This window comes from Schistocerca americana, chromosome 6 (assembly GCF_021461395.2).
Source record: "Schistocerca americana isolate TAMUIC-IGC-003095 chromosome 6, iqSchAmer2.1, whole genome shotgun sequence".
NCBI lineage: Eukaryota > Metazoa > Arthropoda > Insecta > Orthoptera > Acrididae > Schistocerca > Schistocerca americana.
Window position 1 is genome coordinate 387,216,034 of NC_060124.1, and position 26,970 is coordinate 387,243,003.

General features: G+C 45.1%; 1 non-coding gene across 1 annotated transcript; it reads right to left on the bottom strand.

Annotated features, from left to right (window-relative positions):
• Positions 1-8,905: 8,905 nt before the first annotated feature.
• On the bottom strand, positions 8,906-8,980 carry Trnas-cga. Its single transcript has one exon. It is a non-coding gene; the product is annotated as a tRNA-Ser (tRNA).
• Positions 8,981-26,970: the final 17,990 nt, after the last annotated feature.

The window sequence follows — 26,970 nt, forward strand, 5'->3', positions numbered from 1 at the left end:
AAATAAGAATTTTGTCCCAAAAACCGAAAAGCAAGCAGTAAGTAACGTGTAAAACACATAAATAACTTCCTCCTATAGAAAAAGTCATTAATAAAGCATTAGATATGGAATGGCCACTGACAGCTTAGAAGCCAGAACTAGTAAACCAACTAGCCACTATGTCCCAGAAGGTAGTGAAAGTAACCAAATAGCAAGTAAGCCGAAGTAAACAGCAAGAACAGCTTGTCGACTCCTGAATGTGATGCAGAATCACCGAACTACAACGTGGAGCACACTCCGACACAGAAAGGGAGGCTATTTGACTCTAGGAACAACGTCTCAGAGCCAAACCCTTGTTAGTGAAAAAGTTTACCCACATCGTCACTGTTATGTCTCTGTTGTGGGTGATGCGTATTACTAATGAATACATGTACCCAGATAGCAAAAGGTTATCGTGGCGCCTTAAGCAAGTACAACAAAAATGGTTCAAATGGCTCTGAGCACTATGGGACTTAACATCTGAGGTCATCAGTCCCCTAGAACTTAGAACTACTTAAACCTAACTAACCTAAGGACATCACACACATCCATGCCCGAGGCAGGATTCGAACCTGCGACCGTAGCAGTCGCGCGGTTCCGGACTGAAGCGCCTAGAACCGCTCGGCCACCGCGGCCGGCTCAAGTACAACAGAAAGTAGCTTCCGAATTAAAACAACTTCAAACAAGATCTGAGCCTTGGCGGCTTTAATTTTGGCAGGCATGGCGCTCTGATAGCGCCACTAACTACTTGCGTTGCCGATATCGATCTGATCATCTGTCTGGAACTACGGTCTTTGGTCGAGGCGTGTGTTGTTCGTTTGGCGAAGCCTGGTACTGACAGTTAGCTGGAGGGCACGTGGCTGGCAGATTGTTGCTTTTGGGGTAAATTTCACGTCCTCCCAGCTTATCCAGCATTTTGGAAAACTGTATATTTATTTAAGTGTTATTGTCAATGTTTTTTCTGGTGTGTACCAGTTGGGTGTCACATTTAAATTCCATGTCCTCCCAGCTTATTGCATTTTGGGCAACTGTATATTTATGAGTATTTAAGTGTTATTGTCAATGTTTCTGCTAGTGTGTACCAGATGGGAGTCGCGTTTAAACTGCATGTCTTCCCAGGTTTGCTTATATTTTAGGGGAATTTTATTGTTTATTGTTTAAGGGAGGTTATCAAGGTTTATACATCGTTAAGCGCTTTGCAACAGCCACAATCACTGTTGTGACTTATTATTATTTATGTATTTTGGATGGACGTTATTCACTGATTAACGTGTTATCCATGCTTGGGAATTGTTAGTACATTTAGTGGTAGTCATTTGTAATTCATTTAACTGATAAAACTTAGTTTCTTGAACAAGCATGCAGCCACGTCTAGCTGGTGTGACTTCCTACTTATATTTGGGAGCTGTTTCAAGCCCTGGCCTTTGTGGTATAAACTGTTATAGTTTGTTATTAATGAAGTGAGTCTGTTCAAGTTCTTTAAACTATTGTGACCGTTGTTATTCTTTTAACAAGGTTTTTCAAATTGTAACCAGCAGGTCCTGATGTAGAAATAAAATGCTACAGTATTTTTTGTGCAAATGTGTGTCTTGGTGGGTAAGTGCCTACTACAAATCCAAAGGTGTGTGGTTAGATTCCGAGACAGTGCTAGGCTATTTTCTGTCACTTATCATTTCTTTCACTACTGGCACTGGGCATTTGTGTGTTACTGTAAAAATGCCAATTTATACCATGATTCTGGGTCCATGTTTAAGTGCAGTTTCCCCTATAACTGGCTTTATCATTTCAAAAGTCACAGAAAGTCAGGCATAATATTGTTGTTAGGCAATAAAGTGTGTTTCATAAGACAACAAATGACGAAATACACTGCTGGCCACCGTAAATGCAACACCAAGAAAGACAAGAGGTAGCACAACAAAATTTATTTTGTAGATAACATGTTGACCAAGTATCAAATGGTTACGTTTACAGACGTCTGTGACATGTGGTTCCTGCCAGAATCAGTAGCCAGAGTAGCCGCCATTGTTGGATTTCACCGCTGCCACCCGTCTCGGCATTGAGTCAAAGAGACGTTGAATGTGTTCCTGGGGTACAGCAGCCCAAGCAGCTTCCACACGTTGCCAAAGATCATCTGGTGTGGCAGCTGGGGATGTAATCTGGGTCACTCGTTGAGCAACCATGGACCACATGTTTTCTATCGGCGAAAGATCCGGAGAGCGAGCCGGCTAGGGAAGCAATTCAATCTGGTTATTGACGAAGAACCTTTGGACAATGCGTGCCACGTGTGGTCGCGCATTATTCTGTTGAAATATGGCTGTGGCCGAGCCTGAAGGTAAGGAAGGATAACTGGCTCCAACACCTCGGATATGTAGCGCCGGATATTTAAAGTACCGGCAATGCGTACTAGAGGCGTGCGAGAGTAATACCCAATACCGCCCCATACCATAATACCCGGTGCAAGACCAGTGTGGCGGTGCATAATGCAGCTGTCCAGCATCCTCTCTCCACGGTGTCTCCACACTCGAGTCCGACCATCGTGGTGCTGCGGACAGAGGCGTGCCTCGTCAATAAAGACAACGTCATTCCATTCTGCCGTCCACATCCGTCTGTCATCACACCATTGGCGACGGAGACGTCTGTGGTTCTGCGTCAATGGTAGACGAAGCAATGGACGTCTTGCGGACAGACCACTCTGCTGTAAACGGCGTCGTATGGCACGCGCAGACACCGGATGATGCGTTACAGACGCAATGTGCTGTACTATGGTTCGGGATGTCACTGAGCGATCCGTCACTGCCATGCACACAATTTGCCTATCAGCACGTGCAGTGGTGCACCGAGGTGAATGCGATCGACCACGTCGGTCCGTCGTACCCTCCTGCATCCAACGGTCACATATCCGCATTACAGTTGTTTGGTTTCGTCCAACATGACTAGCGATTTCTCTGTATGATAATCCACAATCTCGGTAAGCCACTATCTTTCCTCTGTCGAACTCGGATACTTGATCAAACGATGTTCGCTGTTGTCTACGAGGCATAACTGATCGTCTTGTGAAACAACCAGAAGGTAAACACACGTGCCGAACGTACACTCGTCGAAATCGCCAAGCCTTAAATGGCGCTATGAGGTGGCGCCACAGGCGCGCGTGATGTGCGTCTGCGCTGAAATTCTAATCAGTTGCATATCTCATCACTGCAAACCCATGGTGTAAATTTCACTTGATTCGGATGCTTCCTTCAGGGTGTTGCATTTACGGTGGCCAGCAGTGTATGTGGGTTCACCTCCAGTGAGTTTTTCCTTAAAATTATCCAAATCCTTGCTGTGAGGTATCATGATCGTCCTGATCTGCTAAGAGTTTGACACCAAACACAATGACAGTTTCTTGAATATGCGAGCCACACTGCTGCACTAACGTGAATTACACTATCTGTCCCAATAGGGTATCGCTGACGTAAATGAAGTCTATGTTGATGCACTCGCGATGACTTGGTGGTTTCGACTTAATGTGAGGCCATAGGATATGACGTGTGTGCTGCACACTTGAAGTTGAGCTACGGTCGCAGGTTCGAGACCTGCCTCGGGCATGGCTGTGTGTGATGTCCTTAGGTTAGTTAGGTTTAAGTAGTTCTACGTTCTCGGAGACAGATGACCTCAGATGTTAAGTCCCATAGTGCTTAGAGCCATTTGAACCATCTGCAGTTGAGCCCAGAGAAAAATAACTTTTAACTCCCACTACTGACTGGCTGGAGAGTTGCTTGGCAGCGTCCTATAAAACCATCCAGCGAAGGAACACACGGAAACTGTGATAGTAGCGTGTGGCTCGTGGAGGCGAGCCAGTGCCGTTGACAGCAGCGCTGTGTCTGGCGAAAGTACACTGCTGGCCATTAAAATTGCTACACCGCGAGGATAAGGTGCTAGAGACGCGAAATTTAACCGACAGAAAGAAGATGCTGTGATATGCAAATGATTAGCTTTTCAGAGCATTCACACAAGGTTGGCGCCGGTGGCAACACCTACAACGTGCTGACATGAGGAAAGTTTCCAACCGATTACTCATACACAAACAGCAGTTGACCGGCGTTGCCTGGTGAAACGTTGTTGTGATGCCTCATGTGAGGAGGAGAAATGCGTACCATCACGTTTACGACGGATTGTAGCCTATGGCGATTGCGGTTTATCGTATCGCGACATTGCTGCGAAAAGGCTAAATGGCTCTGAGCACTCTGGGACTTACCATCTGTGGTTATCAGTCCCCTAGAACTACTTAAACCTATCTAACCTAACGACATCACACACATCCATGCCCGAGGCAGGATTCGAACCTGCGACCGTAGCAGTCACACGGTTCCGGATTGAGCGCCTAGAACCGCGAGACCACCGCGGCCGGCGACATTGCTGCTCGCGTTGGTCGAGATCCAATGACTGTTAGCAGAATATGGAATCGGTGGGTTCAGGAGGGTAGTACGGAACGCCGTGCTAGATGCCAACGGCCTCGTATCACTACCAGGCGAGATGACAGGCATCTTATCCGCATGGCAGTAACGGATCACGCAACCATGTCTCGATCCCTGAGACAACAGATGGGGACGTTTGCAAGACAACAACCATCTGCACGAACACTTCGACGAATTTTGCAGCAGCATGGACTATCAGGTCCGAGACCGTGGCTGCGGTTACCCTTGACGCTGCATCACAGACAGGAGCGCCTGCGGTGGTGTACTCAACGACGAACCTGGGTGCACGAATGGCAAAACGTCATTTTTTCGGATGAATCCAGGTTCTGTTTACAGCATCGTGATGGTCGCATCGATGTTTGGCGACATCGCGGTGAACCCACATTGGAAGCGTGCATTCGTCATCGCCATACTGGCGTATCACCCGGCGTGATGGTATGGGGTGCCATTGGTTACACGTCTCGGTCACCTCTTGTTCGCATTGACGGCACTTTGAGCAGTGGACATTAAATTTCAGATGTTTTACGACCCGTGGCTCCACCCTTCATTCGATCCCTGCGAACCCCTACATTTCAGCAGGATAATGCACGACCTCATGTCGCAGGTCCTGTACGGGCCTTTCTGGATACAGAAAATGTTCGACTGCTGCCCTGGCCAGCACATTCTCCAGATCTCTCACCAACTGAAAACGTCTGGTCAATGGGGGCCGAGCAATGGCTCGTCACAATACGCCAGTCACTACTCTTGATGAACTGTGGTATTGTGTTGAAGCTGCATGGGCAGCTGTACCTGTACACGCCATCCAAGATCTGTTCGACTCAATGCCCAGGGGTATCAAGGCCGTTATTACGGCCAGAGGTGGTTGTTCTGGGTACTGATTTCTCAGGATCTATGCATCCAAATTGCGTGAAAATGTAATCACATGTCAGTTCTAGTATAACATATTTTTCCAATGAATACCCGTTTATCATCTGCATTTCTTCTTGATGTAGCAATTTTAATGGTCACTAGTGTAGTCCTACCAGGCTGCAGGCGTGAAATCCCGCAGTTACATTGCAGGTCCCTTGGTATTGGGGCAACCCGCATAACACTGCTGTATAGTTGGAGGTAGATGTGTAGGCGCCAGCGTAGGCTGCAGTAGAGCCATCCACAGCCACTTTTCCCAAGCTCAGCATGTGCAATTTCCAGCTCCGTTCTGCAGTATGAAGTATTTCTCTTGTTGTCATCCACTTTCTGTTATATTCTCCCCCTTGTTTGTTTTGTCAGTTCACAGTTATTTATAAAGTATCCTTTATTAGGTAGTATGTGTTCATTGGGTATGCCATCCAATTTTTCTTCGCTGCTTTCGAGTTTTCTTATTAATTGTCTTTTCTTATTTTTTCTACCATCTGAACAGTGCTTATTGTAACAGGGTTGATTCCATCGAGAAGAAATTTTTTCATGAGAATCCAGAAGTGACAAGTAGACCTATATAGTACTTATGTTGATGATAGTTTTCTATTAGTTGGAGGTTATTATAAAGAGTTATAACAATTCTTAACAAATTCAGAGACCTGAGTAGTAAAATGAAATTTACATATGAGATGGTGTCGAAAACACAGTGCAGTCACTTTAATATGACCATCAGTAAAAGGCAGGAAAATCAGCCTCTGCAGTGCGGACGTGTAGGAAGAGCATCAGTGAGGTTGTGGAAGGTACGAACAGGGATATGGACCCATGACAACTCCAGTGCGATGGCCACCTGTGCTAGGTTTTTCGGTTCAGGTTCCATGGGTGTGAACAGCCCAATCAAGGTGGTCCCACAGATACACAATTGGATCTAAATCTGGAGAATTTGGTGGCCAGGGGAGTACAGTAAACTCTCCCTAGCATTCTTCGAGCCACGTACGCATAATTTGAGCTGTATTACACTTTGCATTGTCCTACTGGTAGCTGCCATTGTGCCGAGGAAAAAGAAACTGAATGTATAGGTGGACATAGTCCCATTGATAAATGCATACCTGTGCTGATACAGTTTACCTTCCAGAAGATAAGATCATCCAGGCCACGAAAACGTTCCTCAGACCTAACGCAGCCTCCTTTGGCCTGAACCTCTCCTACGATTCTTGCAGGGCCGTACACGCCGAATGAGCACAAAACGTGATTCACTTGAAGATACCACCTGTCGCCTCTCAATGGACGTCCAGTTACGGTACAAGCTTATAAATTCCAGCCTTTGTCTTTGATGGACAGCAGTCAGCATGGGTACAAGAACCAGGAAACCCGCTGCGGAGGCCCATACGCAGTAACGTTCAGCGAGTCGTCGTTGAGGGGAACTGTTGGTAGCCCCTAGGTTCATCCGGGATGTCAGCTGCTCAACAGTTGCACGTCCATCCACCTGTACAAATCACTGCAGCCACAGATCACGCCTGTCATCTATGGCCCTTGATGCACCAAAGTTGCCTCAACACCGGATTTGTCAGCACCATTTTTCCGTGCATGGTGTTTTTTAACAACGGCAGTTCAGTCCGAAGTTATATTGCATCAATATTTCTGAATAACACAGTCACTGCAATATCGTGTCGATACCGGGAGAGCGACTTTCAATTAAAATGTCTGCCCTGTACGGGAATATACATATGAATGTACGAGTGCAGGATCTACACACAGGGTAGATGACATATGGAAGTTTGAGTCAGGCAGTGAGTCGTGCTCGGATAGCCTAATGGTAAGGCGACCGTCCGAAGAAACATTGCTTAGCATTTCTGAATGACACAGACACTGAAATATCGTAGAAAGAAAATAGTTCCAACGTAGCTAACGATAGCTACAATAAGTAAATTTGTTTACCATACTATGGTAAAATTAATGAGAGGGTGTCGTCAGTTTTTAGTAATTAGAAAATATAGCTTTGAAAAAAGGAGTCTTTCCAATATGAGCCGTCCTGACCCCGGCTTATGAATTGCTTAAAAAAATGGTTCAAATGGCTCTGAGCACTGTGGGACTTAAAACGTCTGAGGTTATCAGTCCCCTTGAACTTAGAACTACGTAAATCTAACTAACCTAAGGACATCACACACATCCATGCCCAAGGCAGGATTCGAACCTGCGACCATAGCGGTCGCGCGGTTCCAGACTGAAGCACCTAGAACTGCTCGGCCACACGGCCGGCTTCCTTTAAATCTTGGCTGTTACTCTGTGTTTGGTTTCCTGCGGTTATTGCCGTTATGCCGTGGTTCTTCCTCTTTCTACATGTGGCAGCAGCGGTGTGTATAAATATTTGCATCGTATACCATTTTTGGTCTGGTCCTTATAGTTCTGGCTTGGCGGTGTGCAGCCAGTCGGACAGTTGGAGCGGATCAGCGGGCAAGTCTCCGCGTGGCGCAGTCGGCCGGGCCCGCTGACGGTCTCTCGGCGGTGTCGGAGCGTGTGGGGGCGGTTCCGGGTGCTACGAGGTTCGTGGCTCACCGACCCAGGACATGAAAGTTGAGTGGTGATTTTATTACCGATGCCACGTCTGTTCACGTTGTCCTCTTAGCCTTGGTTGGTGGTTCGCTGTTGGCGGTATTCCTGGGAGCAACAGCGAATGTTCGAGTTGGTGAAGATTTAACCTCCGTTCGGTGGAATTAACTATATTTGTCGGTTTGAAATTCAAGTGCACCAGCGGAATTTTCTGCCTTGTGGCCGTTGGTGTTCCGGTTGCCTGCCCTGGTCGCTGACGTAAATTCAGGCAGTGTCCTTTCCTGACCTTTTTTCGCTGTCCAACATGATATGTAGTTTTTGACAGCTTAATGTATTTTTGATTGTGGGCGGCTATGTCTGTAACGTTTTGGCTTTGAAATTCTCGTATACTGGTCGGTGGTTGGCAAGTCATCTTGTCGGTGGGTCCCTGACTGTCTCTTGGTTGTGTTGCCGGCGGACCGATTATAGTTGGGCCGACTTCTTGTCTCACCGAAGCGAAAGTTAAGATTTCAAGGGCAGACTGAGACCCCTGGAAACTTCTGAGCGCCGTTGCCTATACTGCCTTCTAATTAGCGTTTAATTGTGTATTTTTAATGGCTATTTGAAGTAAGATTTCTTATTGAGAATGAGATTTTCACTCTGCAGCGTAGAGTGCGCTGATATGAAACTTCCTGGCAGATTAAAACTGTGCGCCGGACCGAGACTCGAACTCGGGACCTTTGCCTTTAGCGGGCAAGTGCTCTACCAACTGAGCTACCCAAGCACGACTCACGCCCCGTCCTCACAGCTTCACTTCTGCCAGTACCTCGTCTCCTACCTTCCAAACTTAACAGAAGCTCTCCTGCGGAACTTGCAGAACTAGCACTCCTGAAAGAAAGGATATTGCGGAGACATGGCTTAGTCACAGCCTGGGAGATGTTTCCAGAATGAGATTTTCACTCTGCAGCGGAGTGTGCGGTGATATGAAACTTCCTGGCAGATCAAAACTGTGCGCCGGACCGAGACTCGAACTCGGGACCTTTGCCTTTCGCGGGCAAGTGCTCTACCAACTGAGCTACCCAAGCACGACTCACGCCCCCTCCCCACAGCTTCTCTTCTGCCAGTACCTCGTCTCCTACCTTCCAAACTTAACAGAAGCTCTCCTGCGAAACTTGCTGAACTAGCACTCCTGAAAGAAAGGATATTGCGGAGACATGGCTTAGCCACAGCCTGGGGGATGTTTATAGAATGAAATTTTCACACTACAGCGGAGTGTGCGCTGATATTAATTCTAGAAACAACCTCAGGGTGTAGCTACGTCGTGCCTGGGTAGCTCAGTTGGTCAGTTCCGCTTGGGCGCGACAGCGACCGGACGTGTCGGTACTTCCGCGTAGTCGTAGCACCGCAAGCCGTGTTTATAGAAATTCTTGGATTGAGACTTGTGATATTCTCAGTGCTACTTCACTACCGTCGTACACAAGCTTCTTAATTCACTCACAGCGGTCTCGGCCGCTCATACAGTGCAATTATGGCTCCCAGTGTACCCCGTAAGAATACCCAGTGTTTTGCATTTGAGAAATCTTCCAGGAATGTGGAACCGAGTTCTCTAGAAATCCATGACTGGATATTATTGGCATCACGTCCGACCAAGTCCACTCAGCATATTATGACATGGCGGAATACTGTTTCTTTGTGAAGTTTTTAGACCAGATACAACTGGAGAAAATTTTGGTGAATACTGGTGGGAAAGCAGAGTTCTGACATCGTGATCAGTCGGTGAGTACAGTTTCAATAACTAACGCTGACATTGACTATAAACAAGTGCGAGTGTTCAATTTGCCACCTGAGGTTGAGAATTGTTTTCTTAGCGATGTCCTCGCCAAATACGGTGACATCCGACAGATTAGAAACGAAAAGTGGTCGAGCCGTCACAAACTCCAATGTTATAGTGAGGTTCGCTCAGTTGACATCGCCGTTGAAGTCAATATCCCATCCTATATAATGGTTTGTGGTTATAAGGCTCATGTCATTTACGATGGAAAAGTAGGCACTTGTTTTATCTGTAACACGAGTGGCCATTTACGAGATGATTGCCCACGGCGCCTTGTCGTACTTCGAAACAATCTGCAACAACGACAGAGATTAACATTGGCTGATGTCCTAACTCAAAATCAGACGCCTTCTGTGATTGACTCCCAACGAAATGCATCTGTGTCAGAGGACAACGATATCGGTAACGGCACTTTCCCACCCTTACCTCAGAAACCCGTGGCCAGTAACCCATTAGCCGCCGGTGTTGCATTATCTGTCGGTAACAAACGACGCCGTGCTAGTGACGGTAGTGGCTCCAGTGACCAGGTTGTAAAAAATCAAACCGATGACGTGGAGTCACGGGCCTCCACACAGGAGACGCATATGTCGGATGGCTCAGTTACGACCCGCCAAATTCACATTCAGACTCCCGACGCAGAAACTGTCAATACGAGTGCAGTCGAGTGTTTACAGCAATCCGTTCCGATGCCGCTTCTCGACTCGCCAAAGGTGGTCACCACACAAGAGGCGGCAGTCAGTCAACTGCAAATCGTAAACACAGAGGATGATACACGCGGTGTAGAGCATAATATAAACACCCGACACCTCGGAACTGCTTCCAAACAACGCGAGGAATCGGAAAGCTGTATACAAACAGCCAGTGCGGCTCCAACAAACACAGTGAGCCTACTGAAGCAGCGTCTTCGGACTTGCCGTCACCCGTTCCGAAGCAAGGACTTTCACATACTGCTTACAGCCATGACTCGCCGACTCCGCCGTCTTCTATGACACTTCGGACGACTGTGCGACGGCAAAATAAAGTTAAACCAAATGACTCCGTGGCTGGAAGTAAGTCAAAAAGTAGAGTCAGCGCAAAAACTTGTACAAAACCTGCGAATGTAGGTTCGAAGCCCGACGGTGAGATGGACTGGGCTTCCTACGCCCCCCAACACCCACACGTCTCTGACGACCATGAGTCAAGCTCATAAGTTTTTGTCCCTGAACATTAATAGAGTTAGGACAGAATTAAAATTAGCAGTGCTACGGCAGTTTATCTATGAGTCCGAAGCCGATATAGTTCTGTTACAGGAAGTGTCTATCTTAAGTTTTCATGTATCAGGATTTGCAACAACCATAAACGCCACGGCGGACGGGGTTACAGGTACGGCCATTATATCACGAGACGGAATCCCAGCGAGCAATATCGAAATGTTGGACTCCGGTAGAGGCATAGCTTGCTAAATTTTTGACGTCACCCTCGTGAATATCTATGCTCCATCTGGAACGATCCTAAAATCAGAAAGAGCTAACTTCTTTAAGCAAGAAGCCATCTACTTGTTACGCCACTACCCAACCCAGTTGATAATTAGTGGTGATTTTAGCTGTGTGACCCACATGAAAGATCAATCGCCAAACTTTAATTACTGTAGAGAACTACATGATCTGGTGCGTTACCTGCAGCTGAAGGATGCGTGGGAACAAAAATTTCCTACCCTGGTAAAGTACACGTACCTGACCACCACCTCATGTAGCCGTCTAGACCGTTTGTACATCTCTGAGAACATTTGCCAACATGTTCTGGACGCTGATGTCATTCGGCTAGTTTCTCCGACCACTGCGCCCTCTGTGTCACGATAAATCTGGCCAAACAGCGTACTCAATGGCATAGGATTCCGTGGAGCCTAAATGTTTCTATTCTCGCCGATGTCGCGCTACAAGATGTCATCTCCTCGACATGGGCGGATTGTCTCAAGCAATGCTGCAGATGTCCGAACAAGATAGCCTAGTGGAGTGTTGTGCTCAAACGGAAAATGCGATTATACTTAAGAAACTACAGTTGGCAACGGGCGCAAGATGTCAAACGCACGATTGATTTTTACCAGACAGTTCTGCGAGAGTTGTATGCGACTACGTCACCAACCAATACGCAGCTGACGACCATCAAACAAATAAAGGCGAAGCTTATAGGCATAAAGCGAACGCAGCTTGAAGAACTGAAGATCAGATCAAAAGCAAAATCGCTTGAAGATGACGAACCTGTGCCCATCGCAAGCGAGCTTTTATCGGGAAGCTGGACACAGATGATGGACTCCGTTTGACCCGACAGAGTGATATTCTTACTGCAGTTTCCCAGTACTTCACGGATCTGTATTCGCAATGCGATACATTTGGTGATGACAGCGGCGATATCGTGATTGCTCTGCCCACCGTAGTCACGCATGTGGAGAACTCGGCGGTCGTACACGATTTTGTTCGAGACGAAGTCCTTGAACTGATTTCTGGCTCGCCATCGAATAAATCCCATGGCCCTGATGGTTTGCCACGGGAATTTTATGTGCTTTTCTGGCCCATAATCGGACACGCATTTACAGATGTTCTCAATGATGTGATGCGAGGGAGTGCCGTGGCGGTCGAAATGAAGGAAGGTCGAATTGTATCGATACCAAAAAGCAAACACCGAAAAACCGATTACTTTACTCAGTTTTGGTTACAAAACCTTTGCCAGAGCACTCAACAGCAGATTGTCTCCATTAATGTAGCGAGTGATTCACAACCATCAATCATGCTTCCCTGGTCGCACTATTATGACGCCCCTTTCGGAATATAGAGATGTAATAGCCATAGCGTCAGTCACTAACGTGAATCTCGCATTGCTGTTTATCGACTTTTGCAAGGCATTTGATCGCGTCCGCCACGAGTACCTCCTACAGCTACTGCAGCGGTGTGGTTTTGATCAACGGGTTATTAATGTCGTGCAACATTTCGTCACGGGCATTACAACGTAAATGGACAGCTTACTCAACCCATCGTGGTCCAAAGAAAATGGTTCAAATGGCTCTGAGCACTATGGGACTTAACATCTATGGTCATCAGTCCCCTAGAACTTAGAACTACTTAAACCTAACTAACCTAAGGACATCACACACATCCATGCCCGAGGCAGGATTCGAACCTGCGTCCGTAGTAGTCGCGCGGCGTGGTCCAAAGAGGAGTGCCGCAGGGGAGCCCTCTCTCCGTGATGTTATTTGTTTTATCGCTCGAGCCGCTCTTACGCTCTATTCATGACAAACTTGCAGGCCTTTCGATCGCCGGGACGTCCTTCGTGGTTCGTGCTTACGCCGACGACGTCGGAGTGCTACTGCGAACGACGGAGACGTATCAACCCTCAAGACCGCGGTAGACGAGTACTCTCGTGCTTCCGGTGCTAAAATCAACGCCGATAAATCATCTTTGTCAACATTCGAGGATTCGACGCAGTTATTGTACCTTGGGCGAAGCGTGCCGAAGCCCACACCACTCGGAGGATGATTATGGACAAATGAGCACTAAAAATGAATGCAAGAAATTGGAATCAGGTCACCAATAAAATGCAAGATGCCATCTATGAAAACAATTGGCGGTCCGTTGACATTCTCCAACGCATACGACACCTCAGCAGTTATATATTCAGTAAAGCGAACTATACGGCCCAAATATTTCCAGTCCCCAAGATGCAGGCCAAACACGTGATGAAACTCTCTAATAGATTTATCTGACAAGGACATCTGTTCAAAGTGAAATACACCACGCTGACGTCTTCCAGGCCGGCGGACTCAACATGCCTGACATTAACCGAAAGTGTACTGCGTTATACACTCCTGGAAATTGAAATAAGAACACCGTGAATTCATTGTCCCAGGAAGGGGAAACTTTATTGACACATTCCTGGGGTCAGATACATCACATGATCACACTGACAGAACCACAGGCACATAGACACAGGCAACAGAGCATGCACAATGTCGGCACTAGTACAGTGTATATCCACCTTTCGCAGCAATGCAGGCTGCTATTCTCCCATGGAGACGATCGTAGAGATGCTGGATGTAGTCCTGTGGAACGGCTTGCCATGCCATTTCCACCTGGCGCCTCAGTTGGACCAGCGTTCGTGCCGGACGTGCAGACCGCGTAAGACGACGCTTCATCCAGTCCCAAACATGCTCAATGGGGGACAGATCCGGAGATCTTGCTGGCCAGGGTAGTTGACTTACACCTTCTAGAGCACGTTGGGTGGCACGGGATACATGCGGACGTGCATTGTCCTGTTGGAACAGCAAGTTCCCTTGCCGGTCTAGGAATGGTAGAACGATGGGTTCGATGACGGTTTGGATGTACCGTGCACTATTCAGTGTCCCCTCGACGATCACCAGTGGTGTACGGCCAATGTAGGAGATCGCTCCCCACACCATGATGCCGGGTGTTGGCCCTGTGTGCCTCGGTCGTATGCATTCCTGATTGTGGCGCTCACCTGCACGGCGCCAAACACGCATACGACCATCATTGGCACCAAGGCAGAAGCGACTCTCATCGCTGAAGACGACACGTCTCCATTCGTCCCTCCATTCACGCCTGTCGCGACACCACTGGAGGCGGGCTGCACGATGTTGGGGCGTGAGCGGAAGACGGCCTAACGGTGTGCGGGACCGTAGCCCAGCTTCATGGAGACGGTTGCGAATGGTCCTCGCCGATACCCCAGGAGCAACAGTGTCCCTAATTTGCTGGGAAGTGGCGGTGTGGTCCCCCACGGCACTGCGTAGGATCCTACGGTCTTGGCGTGCATCCGTGCGTCGCTGCGGTCCGGTCCCAGGTCGACGGGCACGTGCACCTTCCGCCGACCACTGGCGACAACATCGATGTACTGTGGAGACCTCACGCCCCACGTGTTGAGCAATTCGGCGGTACGTCCACCCGGCCTCCCGCATGCCCACTATACGCCCTCGCTCAAAGTCCGTCAACTGCACATACGGTTCACGTCCACGCTGTCGCGGCATGCTACCAGTGTTAAAGACTGCGATGGAGCTCCGTATGCCACGGCAAACTGGCTGACACTGACGGCGGCGGTGCACAAATGCTGCGCAGCTAGCGCCATTCGACGGCCAACACCGCGGTTCCTGGTGTGTCCGCTGTGCCGTGCGTGTGATCATTGCTTGTACAGCCCTCTCGCAGTGTCCGGAGCAAGTATGGTGGGTCTGACACACCGGTGTCAATGTGTTCTTTTTTCCATTTCCAGGAGTGTATATTAAACGAATGACCCACTTGTTGGACAAGGAACCTTACAACCCACCGATATGCACGCATACACCGATCTAGGTAACATGCGTTACAAACTACGACATGTCAAGCAGTTTTTTCTTGTAGTAAGCCATATTGATGGACATTATTTCACGCAGGATTTACTGACGATGCACCTGTTATTAAAAAGATGGACATCTCCAATAGTCCGGAATCCCATTGAACTTAAATACCCGAATGTTCATTGGAAGGCAGTTTGGGACAACATAAGTTTAACCGTCCACACGGCTGAGGTGGCGTCCACATGGTATAATGTGGTAAACGATGTTATATCCACTAATGAAAGGTTGCATAGAATCGGCTTATGTGATAGTGATAAATGCGTCCGCTGTGGTCTGGTCAACACCTTACGCCATCGCTTCACTTGTGGCGGCCATATCATTAACTGGAAATGGATGCAACAGAGGCTGGGCCTGATTACCCGCAGCAGCCCAGCCAGCCACTGCACCAACATCCCGCTCTGGCCGGACACGAAACATTTTCCCGCTACCAAGAACAACGCCGTGATGTGGCTGTTAGGACTGTATGTGACATATATTATTACTCACAATAGTGAAGATAATCTCATTAGTTTCGAGGTTTATATGAGAACGGCACGTTGGGAGATGAAAGGTTACCCAAATTTGAGGACGATATTGGGTAACATGTTAGACATAATTTTTGAAAAACAAGGCGTGGAGTAATTCTCGACGCCGGTAAAGACACAGATCACATGCAAGATATATTCTAATTCTCTTTAATATGTTTGCGTTTTGGTTCTATGTCTCTGTCTGGACTGAAGATGTTATTGTCAGTTTAATATTTTTGTTCTGTTTTGTAAGCTTACAAATGGCACTGTATTGAAATATGTTCTTCAGTCTATTGTAGGATACAATTCGTGTTGAAACAGTTCCATCACTTCATTATTTTGTTTTTGTGCTTATGTGCTTATATGATTGTTTTAATAATGAAACTAGCTCTGTGCTTTCGTGCTGACCTATGAAAAAAAAGTTGGTAGAGCACTTGCCCGCGAAAGTCAAAGGTCCAGAGTTCGAGTCTCGGTCCGGCACACAGTTTTAATCTGCCTGGAAGATTCAATGATGGGATTTTTACGGATGACATTGCGCCATGTTACTGGACCACAACTGTTCGTGATTAGTTTGAAGAACATTCTACACGTTTTGAGCGAACGGTTTAGCCACCCATAGTGCCCGACATTAATCCCACTGAACATTTGTAGGACAAGATCAAGGGATCAATTCGTGCAAAAAATCCTACACCAGCAACACTTTCGCAATTACGGAGATGTACAGGGTGTAGCGTCGCAGCTATTTGCACGGCTTCAGAGTTTTCCAGTAAGTTGTATTTCGTTGGGTAAAGCTGTATTGGAGGCTGGCAATGAGGCCTTCAGCCCCGGAAATTGTGTAGTCGGTTGCTGGCATCATAATGCCATCTGTCGCGATGTGCGGACTGTGAGAACTGCTCTGTGTACTAAGATCACTTATTCATATCACCAAAGAAACTAAATAACTATAATAAATATGATCTGTTTGTTTTCAAATTTGGTATAGAAACTTTTAAAATTTAGAAGAACAGTGTGTAAAATTTTCATGTGGATAAATTTAATAGTTTTGGAAATATAAAAAACCTATTAAAAAGTACTTAACCGACACTTAGTAAAGTAAATTCAGATAGGAACCATGACAGTTTAAGTTTCTTTGTTATTTGAAAACAATAACAGCACTCTCAGTGCGCACAAGGTATTTTTAAGGAATTTTGATTCTAAACTTGCAATAATTTAGCTTTTGTAATGGAAATAATGGTTTAAAAGTTGATATTTATATTTTGGGTAAGGGTTGGAGTAGATGAGAATGAATGTGAGTGTGTATGTGGGGGCATACGACAAATTTCAATTTTATAATGTATTACACCATCCGATGTCCTGAAAACGGTGAATCCCCCCAACTGGTGGATGACGTTTGCTTTTGTAATAAGGCAGCCAGGAAGATAGTTAGAGGATACCTAGTTCTAAAGTATATTTCAAGAACAGTTTTCTTTTAATTTTCGTATCGTTTGGTTTTGTGGAACATTTTGTGAATTTTTGCTGTATGGAATGACGTAGATGCATCTGTGAATGCTGATTGGAGTAAAGCGGTTTGCGTGCGAAATTGATCATGAAAGGTTAATCTGATTGGATGATCGTTATGATCAATCGATGAGAGACAAGTCTTTACCGAGTAATTGAATGAGTTATATGCCCTGTGAGCGACGACATTCGGGCAGTCGTGGATTCGCTGTCAGACGAGAAGGTCACGTTAAATGAGTCCGAAAAAATTATCTGTAAGATGAAGAAATGACGGTTAAATCGCACTCGGTTTATATCGCCGTGATAGCAGATGCAATTACGGACATTTCGGTGAAGTTTTGACAGGTTTTGGAATGTTGGTTGCAGAATAAACCACATGTGAAACTATCGGCCTTTGTGAATATTCTGCGTGGCGTGTTCCGTATGCGTGTACAGAACATTTTGGCGAGCATCTACTTTCGAAGAATCCACTGGAAAGGACCGAATGTGAACTCGTTTTGTAACAGTGTGTTGCCTGTGTGAATCTCGTAATATTTCTGGTTGGACTTAGCACATTTCTGACTGTCTTATTTGTGATATAAGCTGCGCGAACTAGTAGTAGATGTACTACCAACGTAAATGTGGGCTTGGTGAGACAATAAATGTAAAGGACCGTGATAAAACATCAGTATCTACAAACAAACATTTTCAATGAAGGGAGGCAGCACCGACTTTGCCCGTTATTAATAGAGTTTACAGATTTATCTTGTTGCTGGAGTTACGCGGACTTTGTAATTGTAAGTATGGACGGTGGTTTTCTTCAACGCTGCTTTTCTCATCGTCTACATAATACCTACGAATGCAGAGCAACGGGTGGTGAATGGACAGTATACTGAGGTAGGTGGCCAATAATTAAATCGCAAAACGAGACCAACCAACCCCGCCCCGCCGCAGCAGCAAGCATGGCTCAGTATTTCTGCAAAGAGTTGTTGAGTCCATGGCACATCGATGGGCTCCTCTACTCCGGGCAAAAGGAGGTCCGACATGATATTAGGACGTATCCCATGACTTTTTCACCTAAGTGTGATAGTGAATTGCGCCTTAGGCTACTCAATCACTAACAAGTGAAAACGTTTTTGGTTTAGTATTTTATAAAAGAAACGTAAGGATCGCAACTGCTAGAAGTGGACGACGGCGAAAAGAAACACACATCGATTGTTTGTTTACTACTGTTAAAGGTCAACTGAATAACTTTGGAGATGTACATAACATATAAAATTGGACAAGAGGAAAACATGTTCATACAACGAGCGACAAGGTCCTCGCATTTTCAAAAGCATTTCTAAATGCGCAGTAGCAATTCTTAGACCACACGTCAATGATAAAAAAACTCGTCCCTAAATTACAACGGGAACGCAAGAAAACAAGACAAGGAAACACGACGGAGACACCATTAAACACACAGATTCACACACGAGCACGAAAAACGAGGTCATAGCCGACTAAAATACGACCAGTCAAGTGTAATATCCACAGGCCACAGCACTAAGTGGATATCTAACGGAAAATGGCACCTCGAGTCTCAATTTAGTGACAGTTATAACGCAGTATACAGGATGGTCCATTGATAATGACCGGGTCAAATATCTCACGAAATATGCAGCAATCGAAAAAATTACAAAGAAAGAAACTCGTCTAACTTGAAGAGGAAAACCAGATGGGGCTATGGTTGGCCCGCTAGATGGCGCTGTCATAGGTCAAACGGATATCAACTGCGTTTTTTAAAAATAAGAACCCCCATTTTTATTACATATTCGTGTAGTACGTAAAGAAAAATGAAAGTTTTAGTTGGACCACTTTTTCCGCTTTGTGACAGATGGCGCTGTAATAGGGACAAACGTATAAGTACGTGGTATCTCGTAACATTCCGCCAGTGCGGACGGTATTTGCTTCGTGATACATTACCCGTGTTAAAATCGACTGTTTACCAATTGGGGAAAAAGTCGATATCGTGTTGATGTATGGCTATTGTGATCAAAATGCCCAACGGGCCTGTGCTATGTATGCTGCTCGGTATCCTGGACGATGCCGGCCGCTGGTGGCCGAGCGGTTCTGGCGCTACAGTCTGGAACCGCGCGACCGCTACGGTCGCAGGTTCGAACCCTGCCTCGGGCATGGATGTGTGTGTTGTCCTTAGGTTAGTTAGGTTTAAGTAGTTCTAAGTTCTAGGGGACTTATGACCTCAGCAGTTGAGTCCCATAGTGCTCAGAGCCATTTGAACCATTTTATCCTGGACGACATCATCCAAGTGTGCGGACCGTTCGCCGTATAGTTATTTAAGGAAACAGGAAGTATCCAGCCACATGTGAAACGTCAACCACGACCTGCAACAAATGATGGTGCCCAAGTAGGTGTTTTAGCTGCTGTCGCGGCTAATCCGCACATCAGTAGCAGACAAATTGCGCAAGAATCGGGAATCTCAAAAACGCCGGTGTTGAGAATGCTACATCAACATCGACTGCACCCGTACGATAATTCTGTGCACCCGGAGTTGCATGGCGACGACTTTGAACGTCGCGTTTAGTTCTGGCACTGGGCACAAGAGAAATTACGGGGCGATGACAGATTTTTTGCACGCGTTCTATTTCACCAACAGCGGTAACGTGAACCGGCATAACATGCAGTATTGGACAATGGAAAATCCACGATGGCTGCGATAAGTGGAACATCAGCGACCTTGGCGGGTTAATGTATGGTGCGGCATTATGGGAGAAAGGATAATGGGCCCCCATTTTATCGATGGCATTCTAAATGGTACAATCTATGCTGATTTCCTTCGTAATGTTCTATCGATGTTACTACAAGATGTTTCAGTGCATGACAGAATGGCGATGTATTTCCAACATGATGGATGTCCGGCACATAGCTCGCGTGCGGTTGAAGTAGTATTGAATAGCATATTTCATGACAGGTGGATTGGTCGTCGAAGCACCATACCATGGCCCACACGTTCACCGGATCTGACGTCCCCGGATTTCTTTCTGTGGGGAAAGTTGAAGGATGTTTGCTATTGTGATCCACCGACATAGTCTGACAACATGCGTCAGCGCATTGTCAATGAATGTGCGAACATTACGGAAGGCGAACTACTCGCTGTTGAGAGGAATGTCTTTACACGTACTGGGAAATGCATTGAGGTTGGCGGACATCATTTTCAGCATTTATTGCATAAATGTGGTATTTACAGGTAATTACGCTGTAACAGCATGCGTTCTCAGAAATGATAAATTCACGAAGCTACATGTAACCCATTGGAACAACCGAACTAAAAGTTCAAACGTACCTACGTTCTGTATATTAATTTATAAAACCTACCTGTTACAAACTGTTCGTCTAAAATTGTGAGCCATATGCTTGTGACTATTACAGTGTCATCTATCACAAAGCGAAAAATGTAGTCCAACTACAACACTCATATTTCTTTACGTACTACACGAATATGTAATAAAAAATTGGGGTTCCTATTTAAAAAACGCAGTTGATATCCGTTTGATCTATTGCAGCGCTATCTAGCGGCCAACCATAGCGCCATCTGGTTTCCTCCTTCAAGCTAGACAAGTTCCGTTCTTTGTAGTTTTATTCGTTTGACACTTATTTCGTGAGATATTTGGCCTGGTCACGATCAATGGACCACCCTGTATACACCTTATACTTTTCGGTAAGCCTCTCGGAAACTTTCAAGCTATTTCCTCGTCAGTAAACACTGTTCTTGGCATGTCATAATACACTGAATCCACCAGGTTTCAAGCGTTAATTACACGTTCGTAAAACAAGCTAATACAACAGACAGCCTAATCATAGGCCACTTATAAGTGGTCGATGTGGCAAACACACACGGCATGTGTGCCTCATTACCGATCACACGTCACAGTGGAACCATTCGCAGTAGAGCCATGACCGATCCCGAAACGCGCGTTCCAAACAATCCAGGAAGACACATGCCGTTGACACTTACTACAAACCGTCAGTGACAACAGCTAGTGGGTGCTCAGTGCCGGAAGTTTTCTAACCTTTGGACTACCAACGCACACGTGACACATGTCTATCTAATACCTGCTCTCACGTCACAGAGGAACCACTCCCCATGGAACTACGCCCGATTCTCGAATACACGACAAAATAGACCAGGACGACATATGCATTTTACTCTCCCTACAAAAGCACAGCGACAATTGCATATGAGTTGCCAGCCACCTGCGACAACTCTAATCCGGGTTGAGGCTAACCGAGTTCAAACAGTCCTTCCACATTTCAAAATCGGTTTACAAATTATGTGAAAGCGACAAAACAATTTAAATTCACTTCCGCTTTTAACCGCGTACTGTACCGCGAATGCGTGACTTTCTCGACTAAACAAACTCTTAAGACACCGGGATAAACAGTCAACAAAAGTCCAACCGAACTTTTCTAACACCGGAAGGTGAGAAGCAGGACTGCAAAATTGAACCAACGCGTGGCTGATCGTAGCTGGTAAGGAGAATAGTAATTGGTACACAAATTCATTACATTGTCCGTAACGTCGTGAAATCACCCCTGTCACATGAAAACCTAAATACATCACTATTGCCTCGGTGACACCAAGAGGAAAACATGATCGCGAGCACATGAGGTGGCCAAGATTACCAGCTAATTCCACACTGATGCACGTTACGCGAGAGATGGCCGCCCCTCATAAGTCGCTGGTCGTGTGAGGCCGCGAAAACAGCTGCCAGGGAACGTCAGACCGACAGTCAGCGCCCCTCATTGAAGATGGAGGGATTTTTCAAATGAGCGCAAGGGGTGAGGGTGGGAGGGGGGCGGTGCCAAAGCACAGTGGCTCTATGATCATGTACAGCATATCGAGCAACTTGCATGTCGTCTTGGGTGACAGCTGCATGGAGCCAGTTACAATCATGTATGACGTTGAATGTGTCCCTCCTGAGCTCATCTATTGCATATTTGCATGGCAGGCGTGGAACCCAAACAACGCGAACAGCAGTATCGTGGAACTATAAAGCTTACTTAGTCTAAATTATCGATGTCCGATACGTGCGGCAGTGTATTTCTCTTCCTTAAAAGCACAACACGATCTTCTTACAAACAACCTACTTTGTGCAGCTGCACTGAATAGTAATAATCTGGATATCCAAGCATGCAACACACTTCATACTAGTTTGGCGTTTGTTTAACTGCGTCTTAATAGTATCGCAAATTTGATGGCCGACAAAAAAGCTCTGTAGTTCTGGCCTCAGGCAGATGAGTCGGGACCGACTGACCGCCGTGTCATCTTCAGACAATGGCATAATTTGGATGCGGTATGGAGGGCCATGGGATCAGCACACTTTTCTCCCGGCAGTTGTCAGCCTTGCAAACCGCCATTTGTCATTCTGTAAGCACCTCAGTTGGCAGCAAGAGACTGGGCAGGATCCCGCTCAAACACTCCCGCCATGGAAACATGCCTGGCAGAGCTGGGAATCGAAAACCGTGTCCTGCGCGTGGCTGTCGACCACGTCCACGTTTCAGATATGGAGGCGGACAAGTTTAATGACAAGCAGTTTATAAATTGCGTAATAAACTCCGTTCTTAGCCAAAGCGTATGTTCTGTTGGCTCTCCAAGAAAACTATCCTACGCTTTTTCTACATCACTAGTAGTTCTGGAAATTGCAATACTTTATCTCGTTTTTCTGTGAGCTTCACCCAGTATATGCACACTAAATTAATTTAAATTTGAAAAATTTTACGTTAATTGCGCCGTTTGATTGGGTATAGATGGCATTTTTCTAAGATGTCGGGAACTTTAAAAACTCTGACTATTGAAGTCACGGTATTTTATTATTGCATTTCCTTTTTCCCTAAGTTACAGAAAAAGTGGATAATCATACATAAATATTAGATTAAGAGCGCTATGTCTTTAATGAATCAATGTAGCCAACACGACTGAGTTTAAAGCTCAGAATAATAAAGTTTTTTTTTCATTAGAACAGAATGTATGTTAGTTTCTGATGAAAATTCAACTAATACGATGAAGAATGGGATCTAATGAAGTATAAGGTTAAAAGGTTCCAGAAATTACCGCCTATTTGTCACCTACAGTCATCAATATTCGTAAAACGAACATTCGCACAGTAAAAACAAGTCTTGCAGCGAACTTCCCAGAACAAATGCACATTCATCACTCACTTAAATGACTTAAGAAACACACACCTTTTACGATCTGCAATCAATTTACCAAATCTCGTAAATACAGATGTAGCTGCCATTCTAAAATTCTTAAGTTTCATGGCCCTGCGAAGCTGCTGCAGAATTCTCATGTTTGACATCAAAATGCTTCGAAAAGCCACCAATCTGCTGGCGCGATAATTTCTACCCATTTGGCCACACAAAGAGCTCTAAGTGATTCAGAAACCTGTGCTACCATTTCATCGCCATCTCCACTCGACTGCCCTTCTGCTCACGACTGAAGCTCTGCCCCGTAACACTAGCTTGCGTGATGTTTTCCCATCACTATCCATACTCAGGCGTTATTTCTCCAACAAAGTAATTTTACAGTGATGCAGGATACGTATATGTAATACGTAGCTGTAGTCAGGTTCACTCCACTGTGGTGATCGCATAGGTTTCAAAGAGCATATAATTTATATTTTAAGTCCTTTTACAGAAATCCATTATTATAAGTTCTCGTATAGGACAATAATATTAACTTAAATCAAATATCAATAGTATTGAAATAATTGGTAGTAAGATATAGTACCCAAGTATAGCTCTTTTTTCATTATCAAGTGTAAATTCATCAAAGTGCTGGAGAAAAGTAGAATACATGCTCCATTACACGCCCAGGTATATTTACTATACTCGTATGTGCTAAGGTCAACTTTTGTGACACTTTTATGATGAATGTCAAAAGTAATAATACAAAAAAGTGGCATTCCTTTATTTATGAGAAAGTTGATCCACACAAAACATCGTGAGTTGGTAATAAAATCGCTAAACACGCAAGAACTTGTACAAATATAGTAACACGAGAAAATGCATGACTATTAACATCTACGTTCCAAACAAAGGGTGCAAATAAATTCTTCCACTACCTTTTGCATGGCTCCACAAAAATCACTGTATGCACCGAATCCATTTTTGTCCTTTGTTTCCTGCGAATAGTTTATTGTACAATGGGCATTTTGCATCTTCACGCCTCACTTTCATTAGAATTTGATTCGAAATCTTGTTCAGCATCAGAATCTTCAGAAGTTTCAGGGGAAGAAACTTTTCTCCCTCCCCTTCAGTTTTCGTAACCTGTCTTCTTTCTTGCAACTGATCTCTCCTTGTCTTACTTCTTCTGATACAATTACACAATGTTATTTTTGTGAGGTGAAGTGAAATCCTCTTACCTGACGTGGAAAATGGAAAGGGCACATGGAAGGGCGGGTCCACGATAATAACATCATTTTTCCTTTGACAGTTCACATTTATTTAGAGAACCAATTACACCATTACACTAATAACACTAATAAGCGGAGTACAATATCAACCTGTCAAAGAATGAGCAACAGAGCTTTTCTTTTCTTTTTTACAAATAATCAGTTTCAACCAGTGTTCAAAGACCCCGAGCCCAAGAAAGAAATCCGTAATAAATACAAAATGTGAGATAATAAGGTAAGACATTTCTTAATTAAAGCAGGCTGGCTTCAGACTAATTAAAAGAATTATCTTCTAGAAACCTTAAGAACAAATCGCCACTTACAGCTCTTAAAAGGGTTAAAAGGGAAGTATAAGTTAATTTCAGTCTTAATCAGAATAGCCTTTGAAAGGAACATCTGCAGTTGAATTACTAAATCACGAGTCTAAACATTCAATCTTCGGAATAGATGAACACTGAAAGTTATGTTAAGTGCCAATAGTCACGATCCAGCAAGATTTTCATCTGCATGCATGGAATGAATACAACACAGAAAACGATGTCAAAATAATTAGGAAAACATCTCAAACATTGACCACTAGAGAAAGTAAGCTCAACGTTCCAAATATTAACACAGTAACTACAGGCTGAAACAGGCTGATTTAGAAAATCTGAAGGTTAATCATAAACTGGATAATATTATCCATTTCAGGAGAGACGTAAAATATTTGGCGGAAAACATTACCATAAGAGCTTGCAAATAAGAGGATAGGGTAAACAAACTTACGATACGCTGGTAGTGCGAAAAAAGGTAATGTTGGACAGCCACAGACACAATCGAAAGTCACCATGCCGGTCCGTAACAGCAACAGGTCCCCACGGCCAAGAGCCGATCCAAATATCGGATCCACAACTCGTAAAACTAAGAGCAGTTAACATATGCCATTCAGGTAAAGTTAAGAGAATGTTACTCGCCCACACCTTAATACCTTAGTGGCATAAGACCTTCAGATATGACATAATAATCAAACAGCAACGTTACTCAAAATTGTAAAGAGCAAACACCGCTTAATTACATAAACCGATAAAATGATGGCATAATACACATCTCCCCCAAAACCACTTAACTAAGTAGGGTGAAATCATTAATCTCAGAAAGTTACCTGAAACAGAAAAACAGTGAAATAATCTCCTAGGCTACATAGCCAGAGACGTGATTGCTCCTAGCTGAAATTTCTATGAGAAACACGAGCTTACCTCGTACTTAATTGCTAGGATTTACAAGTAAGGCTCTCTTCTTAGATTTCAGAAGGACTTAAAACACTATTTGAGCAGCATACACAAGTTCTAAAAATTACCCTCAAATAATTAAAAGAGTAAACAATAAATTCAAGAAAATATCCCAAGGTGTTAAAAACAACCACTTAATAAACCAGATTTACCACACAGCTTCTGGACAATTTAACAACACTAAATACCCAATTCCAGTAAACTCTAAGGTTCACGGCTCACACGAAAATAATACCGATATAAAAGCCACCAGACTTAAGGTACCAGCCAACTTGTGGCGTAAACGAGTGACAGTGAGGCAATAATGGCAAGCAATCACCGTACCGTTACACGTGCGTAACAAGTACTAACCATTAAACGGATCAGACTCAAGCAGACAAGTTACAGTTAGCAATAAATACAACGGGTGAAACATTTTTTTGACATCCATAAAGCGAGAGTCATAAAAGGGGGTTTATCTCAGTACGAGCGATACCAATCACTGGTACGCCAGGAAGTCGTTATTCCATAATTTCAGTCTAGCTCAAAACTCCAACATCCAAAAGCGCACAGCATGGACATAAGGGAATACAACTGAGCTGAGGCACACTGAAGCGCGTGGTGAAAACATCCGTGCAGTCACTAATGGTATATTCGTAGTCAACCGATCTCCGCTCAAACAGAGCCAACGGCCCACACAGCCGTCGGGCCGACCACTGTCCATGTTGCCACGTACGCAGACACTCCCCTCTCGACTTTATTATTTTTTTCCTTCATTGTTACTTTCATAACTGTTCAAATGGTTCAAATGGCTCTGAGCACTATGGGACTTAACATCTATGGTCATCAGTCCCCTAGAACTTAGAACTACTTAAACCTAACTAACCTAAGGACATCACACAACACCCAGTCATCACGAGGCAGAGAAAATCCCTGACCCCGCCGGGAATCGAACCCGGGAACCCGGGCGCGGGAAGCGAGAATGCTACCGCACGACCACGAGATGCGGACTTCATACCTGTACAATCAGGTAGGCTGCCAGCGACATGCTACGCCGCTCTTCAACCATAGAGTTGACAATGATATAACAAAGAATGGAGATCCAGAATAAACATAGTGATGGGCAAAAAAATAGTGGACACAGAAATACAAAAAAACACGGAGCCGTTCACACTCGACGATAACGA